The sequence below is a fragment of the Dipodomys merriami genome, unplaced genomic scaffold (genome assembly GCF_024711535.1).
Source record: "Dipodomys merriami isolate MVZ:Mamm:240054 unplaced genomic scaffold, mDipMer1.0.p SCAF_26, whole genome shotgun sequence".
NCBI classification, from domain to species: Eukaryota; Metazoa; Chordata; class Mammalia; order Rodentia; family Heteromyidae; genus Dipodomys; species Dipodomys merriami.
In genome coordinates, this window is record NW_027204048.1 from 6,263,771 (window position 1) to 6,281,328 (window position 17,558).

At 52.8% G+C, this 17,558-nt stretch overlaps 1 protein-coding gene across 12 annotated transcripts in view; it reads left to right on the plus strand.

Moving 5' to 3' along the window:
- The window catches only part of Auts2 (activator of transcription and developmental regulator AUTS2), an 836,783-nt gene that overhangs the window by 793,199 nt on the left and 26,026 nt on the right, over positions 1–17,558 (plus strand). The window lies entirely within an intron of this gene.

Genomic DNA, 17,558 nt, shown 5'->3' on the forward strand with positions numbered 1-17,558 from the left:
TCCCAGAGAAGCGAGACTTGGAAATTATGGGTGGATTCCAGAGGTGGTTGTGTTATTACAGAATCCACAGACTTCCGTGGCTAAAGGCACTTTCCTGTCTGAACACCCCCCTCCCTCTCCCTGAGACATGGTGAGCAGCCTGCCCCGCTGCCTTGTGCTGTGCTGCAGGCTGAGATCAGAATTCCCTGGTCCTTCCTGCTGGGTGGGTGACTCACGCCTGTCACTCCAGGCACTCAGGAGGCTGAGATCTGACGATCACTGCTCAAAGCCAGCCCAGGCAGGAAAGTCTATGTGGCCCTTATCTGCCACCAAAAAGCTGAAAGTTGAGGCATGGCTCAAAGGGTAGAGCGTCAGCCTTGAGCGAACAAGCCATGTGAGAGCACCAAGTTCAAGCCCCAGGACCAGAAGAAAAATAAGTTTTATGGTCCTGTTCTCTGGTGGCTCCAGGGTGCCACTAGCACATAAACGTGTTCCCATGGGTGTAAGCCATCGGGCGCCCCTCCCAGGCAGGAGGGCCTGTGCCAGCCATTGCCAGGGACCAGGCAGCAGTAAGCACTCTGCTTCCACCCTGACCCAGGCCGTTGCCCCTTGGTCTGCCCAAGTGCCCACCAGCGCCCTTGGTCCTGCCTCCTCCTTCCTCGGGCCTGGAGGTTGGCAGTCCTCCACAGCCCCAGGGTCGCCAGGCGCTCGGGGACCAATCTGCAGGCTGCCCGCGCCCCCGAGCCCCGCGCACACAGGCGCTTTCCTGCCACTCAGCCACCACAGCCCCATGCTTGGCTGACAGCATCCGCCCGCACCCCAGGGCCTCGTTATGCCGCAGAAATGCTTCCCCGGGCCTCCCGCTCCCAGGGACAAACAAATAATTGGGGCGCCACACACGCCGTGCTGGGCGCCGGGAGGCTGAGGCCGCAGCACGCGGGGCTGTCACCCTGTCACAGCTCGTTTTTGAGCGGTGGCTGTGCTGACACCAGGCAGTGACAGCTTGGGAAGCGTGGTGCACTCTGCCACGGAGAGTGTGACGGGAGGTGACACTGCCGTGCAGGGGGAGGGGGCGAAGATGCCCAAGACACAAGGCGTCTGTGGCCACTCCCAGCTGCACCCACGCGTGGGATGGGGTCACTGTGGCCAGGGCCTCACGTCCCGGCATCCACGTGTGCCTCTCGCAAAAGCCTGGGCTCTACCTCCTGAGTCTGGTGTGGGCTCTCTTGCTCTTTCTCTCTCCCCCTCCCTCTCCCCCACTCCCCACATCACACATCTGTTCTCTCCCTTCCCTTCACCTCCTCTTCCTCTCTCTCCCTCCCCCATTTCACAGCTTCTCAGACCCCATTTCTTCTCTGTTAACCCTTCAGAGCAGAGAAAGGCCTGCAGAGACCAGCTCAGAGAATGCTTGTACATCAGGGTCCCGCCCCTGCCCCAGGGGTCCTGGCTTGCTGGGCCACCTTGTCATTTTCCAGAGCTGAGGATGGACAGATCTTTGTCTGTTAAGAAAGTTACCATGCAGCCGGGCCACCAGTGGCTCACAGCTGTAATCCTAGCTACTCAGGGGGCTGAGATCTGAGGATCGCAGTTCAAAGCCAGCCCAGGCAGGAAAGTCTGTGAGACTCTTCTCTCCAGTAAACCAGTCACAAAACTGGAAGTGGCTCAAGTGGTAGAGCACTAGCCTTGAGCTGGAGAGCTGAGGGACAGCGCCCAGGCCCAGAGTTCAAGCCCCACAACAACAACGAAAGAAAAAGTTACCATGCAGAGGAATGGTCAACCAGGTATGGTGCTGTGTGCCTATAATCCCAGGTGCGGAGGCCTGAGCATCAGGAATCCCAGAGCAGCCTGCTGCCTAGCAGGACCATGTCTCCAATATGGAGGAAATCCTGAAAAAGACAGGGTTGGAAACTCAGTATGGAGCCGTAGCAGACCATGGTACACAGAGAAGGAGAAGCCATGTGGCCTTCTGTCGGAGGAGCTTCCCTGCGCGTAGAGTGGGGCTTGTCCCGGGCGCGTCCCAGGCCTCTGTCACCAGGCCAGAGGTGTGTGGCCAGGACCCGTCCTCTGCTGCCCTCTGCTTTTCAGCACTGAGCCAGCCCTGGCTTTGGCCTAGGTGGTTTTCAGGATCCCAAGGGTCTGGGGGCTGGGATTCCTACTGTGGGGGGAGGAGCATCCTCAGCATCCTCCTCCTCTCCCTTACCTAATTCCTTATTCTTTTCTTCCTCCTCCTCCCCTCCCCCTCTTCCTGCACCCAGCCTCCCTGTGGGCCACATCACACCTGGGCTACACTACCATGAATGGGGTCAAACACTGTGACCTTGGCTCTAGTCCTGCATAGCTGATGTCTCGGGCTGGCCAGCTTGTGCTAGCAATGTCCCGGGCACTGGCTGCCACCTGTGCCAAGGCTTCTCACAACCGCATGCACCAGCTGAGGATCATGGTTCAAGGCCAGCCCAGGCTTCTACATGAGCTCCATTTTGTTGTTGAATGCAGTGACATGCACCTGTGACCCCAGCTCTCTGGAGGCTGAGGTGGGGAGGACTGCTGTGAGGCCAGTCAAGGCAGAAGAGGCCTCAAGACTGCATCTCAGCCAGGAAAGCTGTTGTCCCAGCGCTAGTGGGAAGTGAGGAATAGGAGGACCATGGCCCAACGGGCACGGGGGGCAATGCCCGTCGCTCTGCTGCTGTGGCACAGGAGGTTTCCAGTTTAGGCGCAGGCTGCTTCACAGCCACCGTTGCAAAGGAGGGCTGGAGGCGCAGCTCAGCCACCAAGCAGCTGCCCAGCACATGTGGCTCTGAGTGCAAATTAATCCCACCAAAAGATCCCCACACATCCCAGCAGGTAAAGCCAGGCATTCGGGGCTCATGGAAGCATTTGAGCCAGTGCTCCACTGCAGGCTGATGCAGTGTGAGACGTCTGAGCAAACGGCCAGTAACAGAAATCTTGGTGAGATGATTCCGCAGGTCCCTTTTGAGATCCCATTTGGACATGTGGCTTTCACAGCTCTGTGCCAGTTGTGGCCAGGCATCCCCAGCCCAGGACCTCACTGCCCATCCTTCAGGCCGCCCAGTGGCCCCACCCATCAAGGCAGCGTGCACACAAGTACAAGGCATCACAGTCTGAACTTGCTGCTTCGCCTCACCCCCTGACCCAGCCTGGTACCAGAGCTGGTCCCGCAGCCTGCTGGGTATGGAGACCACTTCCTAACATAGTATCGCCATTGAGCCACTCTATTCTGGCAAAAATGCCTTCAAGAAGTTTTTGAGTCCCTCAGGGCGCCCGAGTTGGAAGTACCTTCTCCATGACTGATTGCAGCCGCCAGGAGATGAGTGCAGGCTCAGCATCTGGATCCCACCCTTCCTCCCCTGGGCATGGGATGTTATGGTAGAAGAGCTGCTGGCTGCTGTTGGCCCTGAGTCCCAGACCTTCTCCACAGAGGTCTCGTTTCTCCTCATCTCTAAGAGGAGTCTTAGCTTAAAACAGAACACAAGAGCACAGACAGGAGACGGAGTGTGTCTGGTGTGTGAAACCAAACTACGTCTGCTCTCCGCATGGAAAATCTCATTCTCATCCCCTAGCCTGGAAAGAACCTCTACCAGCGGGTATCCCTGGAATGGACTGATTTTCTATGCAAAAGCTGGGCCCTGTGGCTCACACCTGTAATCCTAGCTTAGAGCTGAGAATCCTTCTTTGAAATCAGACCAAGATAAAAAGTCTGTGAGACTCTTAAGAGGTAGAGTGCCAGCCTTGAGGGACAAAGCTAACAGACAGCGCCCAGGCCCTGAGTTCGAGCCCCAGTACTGGCATGCACATATGCACATGCATGTGTGCACACACACACAATGGTTTGCAGATTGTTTCCCAAGCCACATGTTGCCGTTTTTTTGGGCTCCCCTCCTCTTGCAGCAGGAGGTGGACTGGGAATGTCCTGCAGGGCGGGGCGCACACTGTAGTTAACGTGGTCAGGATTGCACAGAGATCCAGGAGTTCTCCTCTGCCCTCTCTTCTGGTCACGATCCCCTGGTAGCTGCCAACTGCTGGACTGTGCCAGGAGTTCCATCTTCCCCTGGCCCCTTGGGCGTGGCTGAGATGCAGGGAGTTGATGGGGGGTAGGTCCAGTGGCCCAGCTTCCTGAAATTTAAATCATTGTGGTGGCAGGTAGGACCTTATTCTTCTCCATGCTTCTTGGTGGTGGTGGTGCCCCCTAATAAATACTAGAAAACTCTCTCCTGTGTAACTGTGACAAGACCTGGAGTGTACTCGTGTAATTTAGCTAGACCTTTCTGGGGCCTCAGAGAAACTAGAATTGTGTCAGGCCCTAAGATATTGTCTTATTTTATATTCAAAGACTCACTGAGTATGGAAATGTTTCATCAGAAAACTTTTTATTTTATTGTACCAGTACTGGTTGTTGAACTCGAGGCCTTGGGTGCTGTTCCTGAGCTTTCGTGCTGCAAGGCCAGACTTCTACTACTAAAGCCACAGCTCCACTTCCCTTGGAGATAAAAGCATTTTATCTGGACTGGTTTTCCGGTGAGATCCTCAGTCTGCCTCCTGAGGAGCTGGGATCACAACTGTACCCAGTGGGCAAAATTTGACTTTTACAAACCAAATCCACTTCAGTTCATTATTTCAATGGCACTTGTCCTAATATGAAGCTGAGCATCCATGAGGAGCTGGTGGCGCGGGGAGTCAAAGGCCGGGGTGGGGTTGAGAGGTGGGGAGCTGGTGGCAAGGGAGTCAGCGGCAGGGGTGGGGTGAAGAGTGGGGAGCTGGTCTTGAAGCCCCATTTCTTCTGGAACTTTCCCCCCTATACTGAAGGCTCCTGCCTCTCGTGTGGCAGGTGCTCTGGTCTGGCTCCATTGGCTTTGTGACATTGTGGCTGTCGTGGGAAGGCATCATGCACCCTCTTCTGGGGAGGGGGGTGGGTTTCTTCCTGGTGGCCAAGGGCCAGGGCCAGCTGCAGGGTCAGATGGGCCAAGGCACCCGGGCTGGGTGCCTGGCCAAGCAGGGCCCGCACGTTGAAGGAACGCTGCCTCTCTGCAGCTGGACACCAGGCATCTCATGTCTGTGGGATGGATTTGCCAGGCAGAGCGCATTAGGGGTATGTAAAGAAAGTAAAAGGGGGCTGGGAAGGTGGCTCAGTGGTAGAGTGCTTGCCTTGCATGCATGAGGTCCTAGGTTCAATTCTTCAGCACTGCATAAACAGAAAAGGCTGGAATTGGCGCTGTGGCTCAAGTGGTAGAGCGCTAGCCTTGAGCTGAAGAACTGAGGGATAGTGCCCAGACCCAGAGTTCAGAAAGAAAAGAAGGAAGGGAGGAAGGGGCAGGCTGTGTTTCATTCCCCTCCAGACTGGAGAGGACTGTCACGTACTCCTGTAGTCCTGTTTGGTTTGTGTTTTCATGAAGAGAGTACTGGGCGTTGGAGTTTTTTACCTCTTGTTGGCTACATGGAAAACAGAGCTAGGAAAGAACATTCACAAGTTGACAGCTCTGAAACCAGTATTTACAAACACGTATGTACAGAGACAGCTTCCATAGGATGTGGGTAAATACCTATTGGCTCGGGAGGGGCATGTATCCCTTGAGCATTTTTAATTATGTGTCAGCAATTACATTCTATGCTTGGTGTATAGCCCTGTAAATATAGACAGCTAATAGCATCGTGGATATTCTGTAGATAGTAAACCTGTCCAAAAGCAAAACATAGGGCTGGCTGGAGGTGTGGCTCAGTGGTTGAGCACCTGTCTAGCAGGCCTGAAGCTCAGAGTTCATGTAGGAGTGCCACCCCAAAAATAGAAAGAAAGTAAAAAGCAAAGCATAGTGACCTACCGAACACCCATGTGTTTCCCGCAGGAAGGAAAAATGGCTTCCTCTCCCTGCCAAAAGTCTGTGTTTATTTTCTATGTGCTGGGGGACCAGGTGGAGGAAGGGAGAGGTGTTCCTCTGGATGGATCATTTTCAGTAATTCCGTGACTTTAAGAGATTTCTGTGTAGTGCACAGCCAGTAGGTGCTCGCTTGTGTGTGTGTGCATGCATATATATGCGTGTGCGCGCATGTGTATATTTGAGTGTGTGTTAAAGTGTCTCTGTGCACATGTGTCAGGTATGACCACACTATGCTGCTAGGTTGGTCGCAAGGAACATGTGGGTTCGGGAAACATGGAGGTGCACAGGGCAGCCACATGTCTTGGAGATGGGCATGGGTGCACATTTGTCACATCTCACCATGGTCCCTGCATGTGGCTGGTCTTTGAGGCTGTGGAGGTTGGACTCCGCTGCTCTTGGCCTTACTGTATGGACATCAGTTTGCATTTGAATTTACTTCAGTGTTGCCATATCTGTGTAACTTAGTCCCTCTCACCGTGGGGGGATGGGGGAGTCTCTCCACAGACCAGCTTCTTGTTGAGGCAGTGGGTTTGTGGAGGGGGTTGGTCCTGGTGATTAAACCCAGCACCCTACCTGCTAGGCCAGTACTCTTCCACTTGAAGCATGCCTCCAGTCTGTTTGCTCTTCCGTGGTTTTCAATGTAGGGTCTCTAGCTTTTACCCTGGCTACAGGCACTAGGACCACAGTCCTCCTGAGTAGCTGGGATCACAGACATGTGCCACCACACTCGGCCCATAGTCTGGGGTTTCCCCAGTCCTCTCAGATTTCCTGCCCACAGAGGATCTGGTCTGGATGAGGCTTATACAAGCAACTTATTCCAAGTCTGTATCCTACATACTCACCTCATTAGTGCTCTGGGGTTCCTCAGAGGAGCCTGGCAAATGAGGGAGGCACTACCATCAGCCTCCAGGAGTCAGGGATTGGCACACCTAGGCCCCAGATTTGTAATGAAGTCCCTTCCTGTCCTGCGGTGCTGTTAAGGCCCTGTCTATCTAGGGCATCGGTGGCTCACTCCTTTAGTCCCAGCTACTCAGGAGGCTGAGATCTTGAGGATTGTGGTTCAAAGCCAGTCCAGGCAGGAAAACCTGTGATATTCTTTATCTCCAATGAAGCGCTAGCTAGTAGAAGTGGCTGAGAAATAAAGAAACCATCTCGAAAGGAACTCAGCCAGGCTGAGTGTACTTAGAGGGGTGCATGCACCATCAGCCAAATCTGAAGACACACCTCACATTGTTCAAAAAATATCTGGGGTGTGGGTAGGTTCTGAGATTGCTTGTCTTGATAGACACCTTATGTAAGCTGGCCAATCACAGCAGATTGTGAATCTGAGCTCCACCAATCCAAGCAGAGGGGCAGGGCTTGCTGCTGGAGGGATAAATAGGGAGCCTCTGCTGTGTGTGTGTGTGTGTGTGTGTGTGTGTGTGTGTGTGTGTGTGTGTGCGCGCACACACACACACTCGCACGTGCACGCGCATGCATGCTTGCTTGTCAGATTTTAAGCCACCCTGCTTTAATAGAAAAGAAAGCTTTTATCATACTACCAAAAAGCTGGAAGTAGAGCTGTGGCTCAAGTGTTAGAGCACAAGCCTGAGTGAAAAGCTAAGTTCAGGCCTCAGTACTGGCACATGGAAAAAACAAAAGCACATTCTGGATTTTAAAGCTGGCTAGGAAAGGCCAGGGTGGCTATTGGAAATAGACGCAGTAATAAATGACTTTTTTTGGAACTTTTTTTGGAACTTTTTTGGGGGGGGCATCTGTCCCTAGGCTTTTGTCCTGTTCTCTGTGGTCTGAAATGCCTGGTGGACAGGACTCAGGTGCTCTCCACTCTGCCACGAGGGCCTGGGGTTTAGGATTGAGGCAGTTCCTGCCTGGGCTCCCACAGGCTTCAGACACATCAAATCCTCTGCTCCCAGTGGGCCAGGCCTCCGGACCCATGTGTTCGTTTGTTTTTTCTTTTGGGGGGGGGGGTGTCCAGTCGTGGGCCTGAACTCTGGGCCTGGGTGCTGTCTCTCAGCTCTTCACCTCAAGGCTAGTGCTCTACCACTTGAGCCACAGCGCCACTTCTGGCTTTTTTTTTCCTGCTTATGTGGTGCTGAGGAATCGAACCCAGGGCCTCATGCATGTAAGGCGCACACTCTACCACTGAGCCACCTTCCCAGCCCCCCATGTGTTAATTGAAGCACAGACTTGTAGGTTGGTAAGAATGGGTTTTTGCACCATTCTAGAATAATACACACTTCCGCCTACAGTTTTAATGGTGGAGAGGACAGCCGGGTGGCAAAAGAGCTTATCAGCACCCCAGTGTGGGGCTCTGTGGCCTGCGCGGAGGTGGCGGCCATCGGACACAGAGTGCTCCCAGTGGGGGGTGCTCCTCAATGCAGAGTGCTCCCCGGAGTAAGCATTCTTGAGACCCAGTGGTGGTTGGGCCATCCCCAGGAGTGTCTCCACCTTCATGGAAGGTTTCCCAGGAGCCCGGGACCCACACTGTTACAGGGCCAGTGCTGTAGGAATTACTTTTCCCTGACCAGTTTGTGTGAGCACCTTGAATCTCACAGAGAAGTTGTGTGGTGCATGCCTTCCCCTGTCTAGAGCCAGCATTTTCCCATCTCATATATTCAGTATCCAGGCTCATATGTGTGGAGCCAGGGACCTGCTATATAACCCAGGCCAGCCTCAAACTCACCACCCTGCTGTATCCTCGGTGCTGAGATTAAGCTCTACCTTCTCTGCCTCATTTAAAATGGACGCAGTGACTTTGTTTGCTGGGAGACATCAAAAGAGCTGCCTTACTGATTGGAGGTTAAGGAATGATTCAGGCGCTTGGAGGGACTCGGGAAATCATTAGAAGCTTGCAGCCTAAGGTCAAGGAGAGTGACTTCCCATGAGCAGAACCACTCAGTTCCAGGCATCAAGGAGACGTTGGGCTGTTTCCCATCCTCACATCTGCCTCTCAGAGACCGCGGGGGCCTCTCGGGGCAGGTGGCCGCTGCTTTGACTGATTGCTGGGATGGAGTTCCAAGTCAGAAGGCTGGGGGTGGAGCTGTGAGCCTTGCTCACCTTGCCTGCAGCTCTCAGAAATCAGGAGATGCACGAGATGAACGTGACCTTGGGACAGAAAGAAGGACGTGGCAGATGGGGTGGGTGGGCTTGCAGGTAGGGGGAAGCAGGAGAGCCAGGGCTGGGACACACCTGGTGCTCCACACGGGGCCTCGGGGAGCGAGGCTGGGGTCAGTGCCCACTGATGCCTGCCCTGAGTCCAGCCCAGGCCCACAGGAGGCGTGGCCACACCAGGGGCATTGTCTGCCAGCCCAGTATCCCTAGGACCCAGGGCCTCCAAGGCCACCGGCCGGCAGGTGACATGTGTACTGGGACACAACCTTGGACAGAGACGGGACCCTGAGGAAACAGGGTTTTGAGTTAGGAAGCCAAATATGGCAGTTGGCCCCAATTCGGCCAGAAGTTGGGTCGTTTGCGAGCAAACTCCTTTTTTGGTTGGCCTCTCTCAGGCCAATGGGACATGGCCATGGCATGAGGGAAGGAGAGGCGGTGATGACGTCCCGCTTCCCAGTCGCCCCAGGACCTCAGTTCAAGACAGTGTTGGCTGTTTCTCAAGACTTGTGTTGTGTCTGGAGAAAACTAGATTTGAATCCGTTCCAGGCCACAGGTCCAACCGGGTGTGGTAGGTCCCATCTGTAGTCCCAGCTACTTGAGAAGAAGAGGGGAGAGGTTGAGGTCTGAGTGAGACCCTGCGTGGAAAACCACCTGCAGTAGAAGGGTGGGCGTGGCTCTGGCCTAGGGGCCTTGGTCCCCAGAAGGAGCCCGATGGGGGGCCTTTGGTCAGGCATGGCAGAGGACTGGTCCACATGGTGAGTGAGTGGGTGGAGCTGGGGGCGGGGCGGGGGGGGGAACTCCAGCTTCCGTGAGGAAGAGCTGGACGTGACCTTTCCCGGCCCCAGCAGTCTGGGGTCAGACTTGCCCTCCTCCTCCTGAGCCTCGGCCTCTGGCCACTGGCGCTCTCAGGGTTGCTGGTGGGGCATTTTCCCCTTACTTCCTTGATGTCCACCCAGCAGGTCATGGCCATGTTGAGCAGTTAGGCAGGGGACAGGGAGAGCGAGAGCAGGCAGAGTGGGCCAGGGGTCCAGGGGACATAAGCACTGTGGTTGTGTGTTGAGTTCTTGGCCATCGGCAGTCTCTGCCCACCCCCCACCAGTCTCTGGCTCAAGCCAAGGTGCACTAAGGGCCTGGAACATTCTATCTCTAACCGACAGGGTGGAGTTTCTGGGGCTGTGGAGTGCTCATAGTCAGCCTCCTGTCTGATCTGTGCTAGCAAGGATGTACTTTTGGTTGGGCTTTCCCTAGTACAAAGTATTGAACCCAAGGACTTACGCTCAGCTTTCTTGCTCACAGCTGGCACTCTGCCCATGGAGCCAGGCCTCCAGTACAGCTTTTTTGATGGATCAGTTGGAGATAAGACACAGACATTTTGCTGCCTAGGTTGGCTTCAAACCTTGGTCCTCAGATCTCAGCCTCCTGAATAGGTGGGATTACAGGTGGGAGCCACAGTGCCTGGCAAGGGGTAAAGGGTGCATTTTTTGGAGCCCAGTTTGTTCTACCCAGACTAATTTTACCAGAACATGTATTTCTTTTTCCTTCACCTCAGGGCCCCACGTTGCTGGCAGCCAGGTGAGGCTGACGGGCGTTTTCCTTGCTGCCTTGCCCCTGTGCGCGTGCTGAGCCCGGGGAGCAGGAGGGGGATCGAAATGGCTTCAGAATTCCCTAAAATGCAGACAGGATGGCCAGGGGCTGAGGCACTCTGATGACTGCAGAGTCACCCAGGTGATTAGCAATAAAGTATTACAGTGCAGGCAGGGGCAGGTAATTAGCAACAAAAAGAAACATGCTAATACACAAAGGAATGGGATTTTATAATATTGTGCACTGAAGACTAAGGACATTCTCTATGGAAGGTTCCTACTGCTGACATCCTTTTTCTCTTATTCTTGTTTATTGAAAGTGAGGCAGGATCTCCCTATACAGCCCAAGCTGGCCTAGAACCCGGGATCTTCCTGCCTCTGCTTCGCAAGTCCTGGATTACAGGTGTGCACACTCAGGCCTGGCCACACCTCTTGCTGGGGAGGGTCTCACACACAATTTCAGCCACCAGTTCTGTGTGTAGCCACAAGGTTAGGTTTTGGTTTGGGGCATGAGTGACGGCACCCAGGACCAGGCACTTTTAAGAGAAGACTGGTCACCTTTAAGAGAATCGCAATGTGGCCCTTAGGCCTGCTTGCACACTTGTAATTGTTACCAAAGACAGCGTCACCATCACCCATCCCCTGGGGACCTATAATACAAGTCACTTCCTCTTCCTGGAGCAGCTCTCTGTGCTCAGAGAGGGCTGGCTGTGCTCCCTCCCTTCCCTCTCTCTTTCCCTCCTTCCTCCCAGCTTACACTGCCCCTTTAAGAGGGGCGGGTGGGCAGACCCTGGGTCAGTTAGGGCCTGTTGACCTAAAGTTAGATCCTACAGGAGCACAGTGACTCAGGCCAGCCCTAAGGGTTTCAGAGCTCACAAGAGACCAGGCTTGTTAACAGTGCGATTGTGTATGAGTGTGTGTATGTGTGTGCGTGCACACATATGTGCCTGGACTGTGTGCTCCCACTGAGAGGTGAGATTCTCCTGGGATCACCAGCATTGTGAGGTTTTGTTTTGGCGGGAGGGGGTGTGTGCGCACACTGGTCCTAGAACTTGAACTTAGGGCCTGGGTGCTATCCCTCAGCTTTTTTGTTCAAGGCTGGTGCTCTACCACTTGAGCCACAAGTTCCACTCTTGGCTTTTCAGTGGTTCCTTAGAGATAAGAGGCTCAGGGACTTTCCTGCCCAGGCTGGCAGATCTCAACCTCCTTAGTACAGACTTGAACCACCCACACCCACTGCCCAGCATTCTTTTTTTTTTTTTTTTTTTTTGTCGGCCGTGGGGTTTGAACTCTGGGCCTGGGCGCTGTCCCTCAGCTCTTCAGCTCAAGGCGAGCGCTCTACCACTTGAGCTACAGCGCCACTTCCGGTTTTCTGGTGGTTTATTGGAGATAGGAGTCTCACGGTCTCCCCTGCCCGGGCTGGCTTTGAACCGCGATCCTCAGATCTCAGCCTCCTGAGTAGCTAGGATTACAGGCGTGAGCCACCAGCGCCCAGCTTGTCCAGCATTCTAAATGATCCCAGAGGTGGCCTTGTGGACCCGTGGCTCTGTGGCCCAGCTAGCTCTTTCTAACGGTTCCTGAAAGTTCCACGGCAGTGTCCAAGCCAGGTTCTTCTCTGGGGACTCTTGACTGCAGTCAGATTCCTAATTCCCTTCCTGACTTCCTTCTCCTTTCTGACCTACATTGTTGGTAAGTCTGTTTGCTCCAAGCCTATCTGCCTGGTTTGCTGTTGTAGGATCTGCGGTGTGGGTCAGAGCCTTCTCCCCCACCCCGTCCTGGCCCTTGGCTTTGTCCTCATCCTTCAGTCCTTCCTGGACAGTCCACTGCTGCAGGGCACTTCACTGCATTTCGTTTTTTTCCCTTCTTTCTAGTTCTCTGTGGCATGTGTCCAGGGTGCTCACTGTGGTTTGCCAAGGTGCATGGGCGCAGTACTCGGTAGTGGTGGTCATTTTGGGTTTGTACTGCACTTGTGGGTTGAATAAAAGCCAGTGTTCTGTTGAAAACTAGGATGGCAGGTTCAGAATAAAAACGGGTAACAAATGCTTTATCTTTTCTGGTCTCTCTCTCCTCCCCCTTTCTCCTTCCCCTTTTCTCCCTCCCTCCCCCTTTCTCTCTCTGTCTCTATCTCTGTCTGTATCTCTCTCTCTCTCTCTCTCTCTCTCTCTCTCTCTCTCTCTCTCTCTCTCTCTGCCCTTAAGAGTAGGTTCGTCTCAGGAAGTCTGCGCAGGCCCTGCCCGTGTGTGAGCTGGCCCCGTTCTCTCTGCAGTATTCTCTGCCTGGTTTTGTCCTACTTTTTTTTTTTTAATACAAAAATAACCAAGCTATTAGAATCTTTTATGATTCAAAGTAGAACATTAGTTTTATTATATATGGAGAATGGATCCTTCAACTTCATAATGGCATCCAATTATTTCACATTTGCTCGCATTATATACTGTTACTTTATTGTATAATGTCCAATTACGGAAATGACTCCAAAGAGACATGAGTTTTCTGGCTTAATGTGTAATTGTTTATTGAGTATTTTTCTCATTATGGTGATTCTTTGCTCCTCTTTTGAATTGCAGTGATAAGGAAACTTGCTTAGAATTTTGCAAATTGATTATTATGTGGTTAAAGACATCAAGCACTCCGCCGATGGCAGGCACCACGCTCACAGCCTAAAGAATTTAATACAGTGCTTTAAAGAGAGCCTTCTTGGAAAAAATAATAGTTGTGTGTATCAGTATGCACAGAGCAGTAAGTCTTATTGTGTTCAATCACAGAAGTATTTGTTTAACATTTTTATAGTGAAATGTACTGTCACACATACTGGTTTGTACAAAGCAAGTACCTGCTGGGTGCCACCTGTGGTTCAAGGCTGTAATCCTAGCTACTCAAGAGGCTGAAATCTGGAGGATCGCAGTCTGAAGCCACATTGGGCAGGAAAGTCCATGAGACTCTTATCTCCATTAAAAAAGCCGTGGCTCAAGTGGTAGCGTGCCAGCCCTGAGTGAGAAAGCTCAAGGACAGCACCCCGGCCCTGAGTTCAAGCCCAGAGACTGGCACAAAAGAAAGCAAGTACCCAGCCCTCCAGCCTGGAGGAAGCCAGCAGAGGCCAGCCGAAGCCGTGGGGGTGCCTGGCAGGATGGCCCCTGCTGGAGGCCGGGTGTGTGTCAGGGTGTGTGTGCCCAGGACCCAGAGCCCAAGACAAGTGGCAGTGTGCGTGTTGACACGGTGGTTTGTTCTACGTGCAAGCTGAGGCCTTAGTGGCAGGTGGCGTATTAAAAGCTTCAAGGGCTCTGGTGGGCTCCAGTCAGTGCTGGATAGAAACGTGAGAAAGCACCGGTCACCTCGGGGAGCCCCAGGGTGCTGGGCCTCTGGGCCCGTGGGTACCGTCCAGCCCACAGTGGCATGGCGAGCTGAGGTGCTGGCGCAGTGGGGACACGGGCTAGGTAGACTCTCCTCGGGGAGCCAAGGGGACCCAAGATGACCATCACACTCCTGAGAGTGCCCCTAGAGTACAGGACTGCCATGGATTCCTTCTAGAGGTTTCTGTGGTACTTCCACATGAGCGACTCAGATTGTAGGGCTGGACAGGTCCCGGCTCCCATGGACAGGATGGAGATGATCCACGGGAAGAGACCAGAAACAACCCCTACCCCCACCCCAAACCTGCCCTCCGTGCTCTAGCCACCAGCATAGAGACAATGTGGTTTCCTCTGTGTTGTCCTTCCTGTCTCCTTCATGTCCTCTGACCATGGCCCTGCAGGAAGCGAAGGGCAGGATTCCGTGTGGCCCTGGGTCACTCACTTTGCGGCTTGTGCTTACCCACGGACTCCCTTCCCACCCCAATAGACCGCGGCCTATGTCTCATCCTGCTTTTCCTTCTCCATGCCTGACCCACCTTGCATCTCCTCCATGGACAATAGAAAAGAGCCAAGCTGTTCTCCAGCCCAGATTGACCAGGACATGCCGGTTCTTTGTTCTGGGCCCAGAGCTGTGCAGTGGCCTCTTCTCCTCCTCAGTACAGGACAGGACAGTACCGGCGCTGCACCTGGAGGAGACATGGACAGCCTTAAGCATCCTCATCCATGTTTTGGGAGTCTTTGAGGGTTTTGTTGTTTTGTTTTTGCACAGTATTATGATTTGAACTCAGGACCTCGCACTTCATAGGCAGAACCTCTACTTAAGATATTTCCAGCCTCTTTTGCTTAATTTTTCATGTAGAGTTTTGTGTTTTGCTCAGTCTGATTTTGCCATTCAATCCTTCTCAGCCTCTTGTATCCAGGATTACAGCTGTATACTGCCATGCCCAGTTTGTTCATTGAGTTAGGTCTGAAATGCTTTTCTGTCCAAGTTCGCTTCAAACGGTGATCCTTCCAGTCTGCTAAATGACTGGGGTTATGGGCAGGAGCCATTGCACACTGGGAAATGGATGCTTTTTGTGTGCATTAGATTTCGTTGGGATACACTTGAAACTTAAGTTGAAGGATGCCCATCTTCGGTGTGTGGCTTCTCCTTGAATCCTAGCAAGAGTCACCCCATCCTGGAGAAAGTAGTCAACCAGATGTTAGCCAGTCTGGCCTCGCTGAGAGCAACCTCCATGACTGGCCTCCACACAGCTTTCCCAGCAGGCACTGCTGTTCTGGCTGGTGCAAGAGGTTCTTCGTTCCTCATTAAGATTTTGATCTCAGTAGTCACCCGGAGGCCCCCAGAGGCTTGTGACAGGGACTGTGCCCAGAGCTCTGCCTCCCTGATGGTAATTAATGTTTACACGACATGACAGGCACAAAATGGAATCTCTTCCAGCCCTGCCAAACACCCTTCATGCCCTGATCTTCCACTCTCACAGTGTCTGAAAATTAATTTGCCTTGAACAAACGGTGGGTTTTCCTCCATTTATTTGTACAGTTTCAGTGACCGAGAAGAAATGTAAGACTGAATGTCACCCTTCCATTCGTTCGAGTAATTGAATCTGCTAATGGAACAAACCAGGCCCTGTTTAATGATTTGAAGAAATGGAGAGAAGGAGGGAAATACAGAGACGATGTTGGAGAGGACCAGTGTCTTCCTGCCAAACACCCTGGCCATACTCAGTTTGGAGACTTGAGCATCTTAAAACTTAGCAGGGAGTTACAGATACAGTTGAAGTAATTCAGTAGTGTGGTGTGTTATTCAGGACACACAGCACAGTCAGCATTGGCTTACGAAGACTTTGAGCAGTGGGCAGTGCTCACAGCATGAAATCACTGTATCCCCAGTCACAGGAATGGGGTGTCGCCTGCCTCTAGGCTTCGCAGTACTGAATGTTTAGTGAGCTCCCCACTTGACAGTCAAGGTCATTCTCATTTGGCCTCGATCTTCATCCAGTAGATGGGAGGGTGGTGGCTCTGAGAAAGAGTAATAGAAAATAAGGGTATGTCCATTTCTTGATGATATGGATCAGACATGCACAGAGGTAAAGATCAAGGATTGAATGGATGGATGGAGAGATGGATGAATGGGGGAGGTGGCTGGATGGATGGTTACATTGGCTAATGACTCATGACCTAAGGGTTTTCTTGATGCATTTGAGACGTGGTCGGATTCAGTACAGTAATGACTTTGCAGTGAGTTAGCTGGGTTCAAGCGCTCTACAGTGTAGAGAGGTGTGGAGAGCAGAAGCAGGGGTGCAGAATTCTGTTGCTCTTCCTGCTCCTCCCTCCTGCTCTAGCAGAGCCAGTGAGCAGAGGAACCACAGAAAGTGATTGCACGCCATGGTGGGTGCTTGTCTCAGAGTGAATATTCACCTGGCTCCAGGGTAGGATGTGGCTTTTTTGTTCTACTTTGTTTTCTTCATCCAATTTCAGTCAGTTGTCTTGGAGTGAAGGTGTAGAACATGGCGCCCTTCCTCTTTGCCTTTCCAGGAACAGTGTGTATTCATCACAGGAAATACAAGAAGTGTCAAGTGCCGTGGCTACATGCGGGTGCACACAATAGAGTCGGGGCGCATCGTTGACGACAGGGTGCAGGTGGCCGTGTAGGTGTGGGGGTCACTGGTCTGTGCAGGCTGGCTGTGCACATGGACAGTTTTCTGTTTTGCTGATCGTGCTATGCGTTGTTTTACACAGTAGCCATTGTTGTCCAAGCCGTCGCCCCTCATGTGAAGCATGCCCCACTGTTTGGAGGAAGCACTGAGCTTTTTTCTGTGTGCAGAGAGCTGTTGCCATGACTTCCTTCCATTGCACACGGCCCTTGGCGGTCTCCTGCGTGGTGGGAACATTGTGAGGTCTCACCGCTCCCTGAGTCCGTCTCATGCCCCAGGCCGTTTCATGGGGCAATAAATACCGCACTTTCCTTAGACTCTCGAGATGAACTGTGTGGCCAGCACACCCGCGGGCACACACAGTTCCCCAGAGTGTAAAGCCCCAGTGGACAGGAAGGGAGAGACGTGTGGTGCGAGGTGCTCACACCGCTCTGAGCACTCTCCTGCACCCCTGATGCTTTCCCTAGCCCCCCCCCCCCCCCGCAGCAGATCAACATAGAGACTGCTCTGTTAAATACAGCTGCTGAAAATGCAGTCCTAGTCATTTATTTCCCTTTTATGTGCCAGTACGGCTTGGCACTTTGAGATGTGAACTCGGGGCTTGGACTGTATCTTGACTTTTTTCTCAAGGCTGGTGCTCTACCACTTGAGCCACAGCTTCACTTCTCGCTTTTTGCTAGTTAATTGGAGATAAGCATCTCAAGGACTTTCCTTCCTAGGCTGCCTTCAAACTATAATGCTCAGATCGCAGCCTCCTGAGAGTAGCTAGGATTACAGGCGTGAGCCACTGATTGGTGCCATCCCCATTTTCTTATTGTTTTATACACAGAGTTTCTCCAACTTTGTGTCTCTAATTTCAAACTTTTTGCAAAGACCCCACAAGCAAAACCTTGAGTGTCTTGTATGGATACTTCCAGGGCCTTTAAACACATAAGCAAATGTATATACTTTTCTTCCATTTCCACAGAGGGCTTGTGCATCCACTCACCC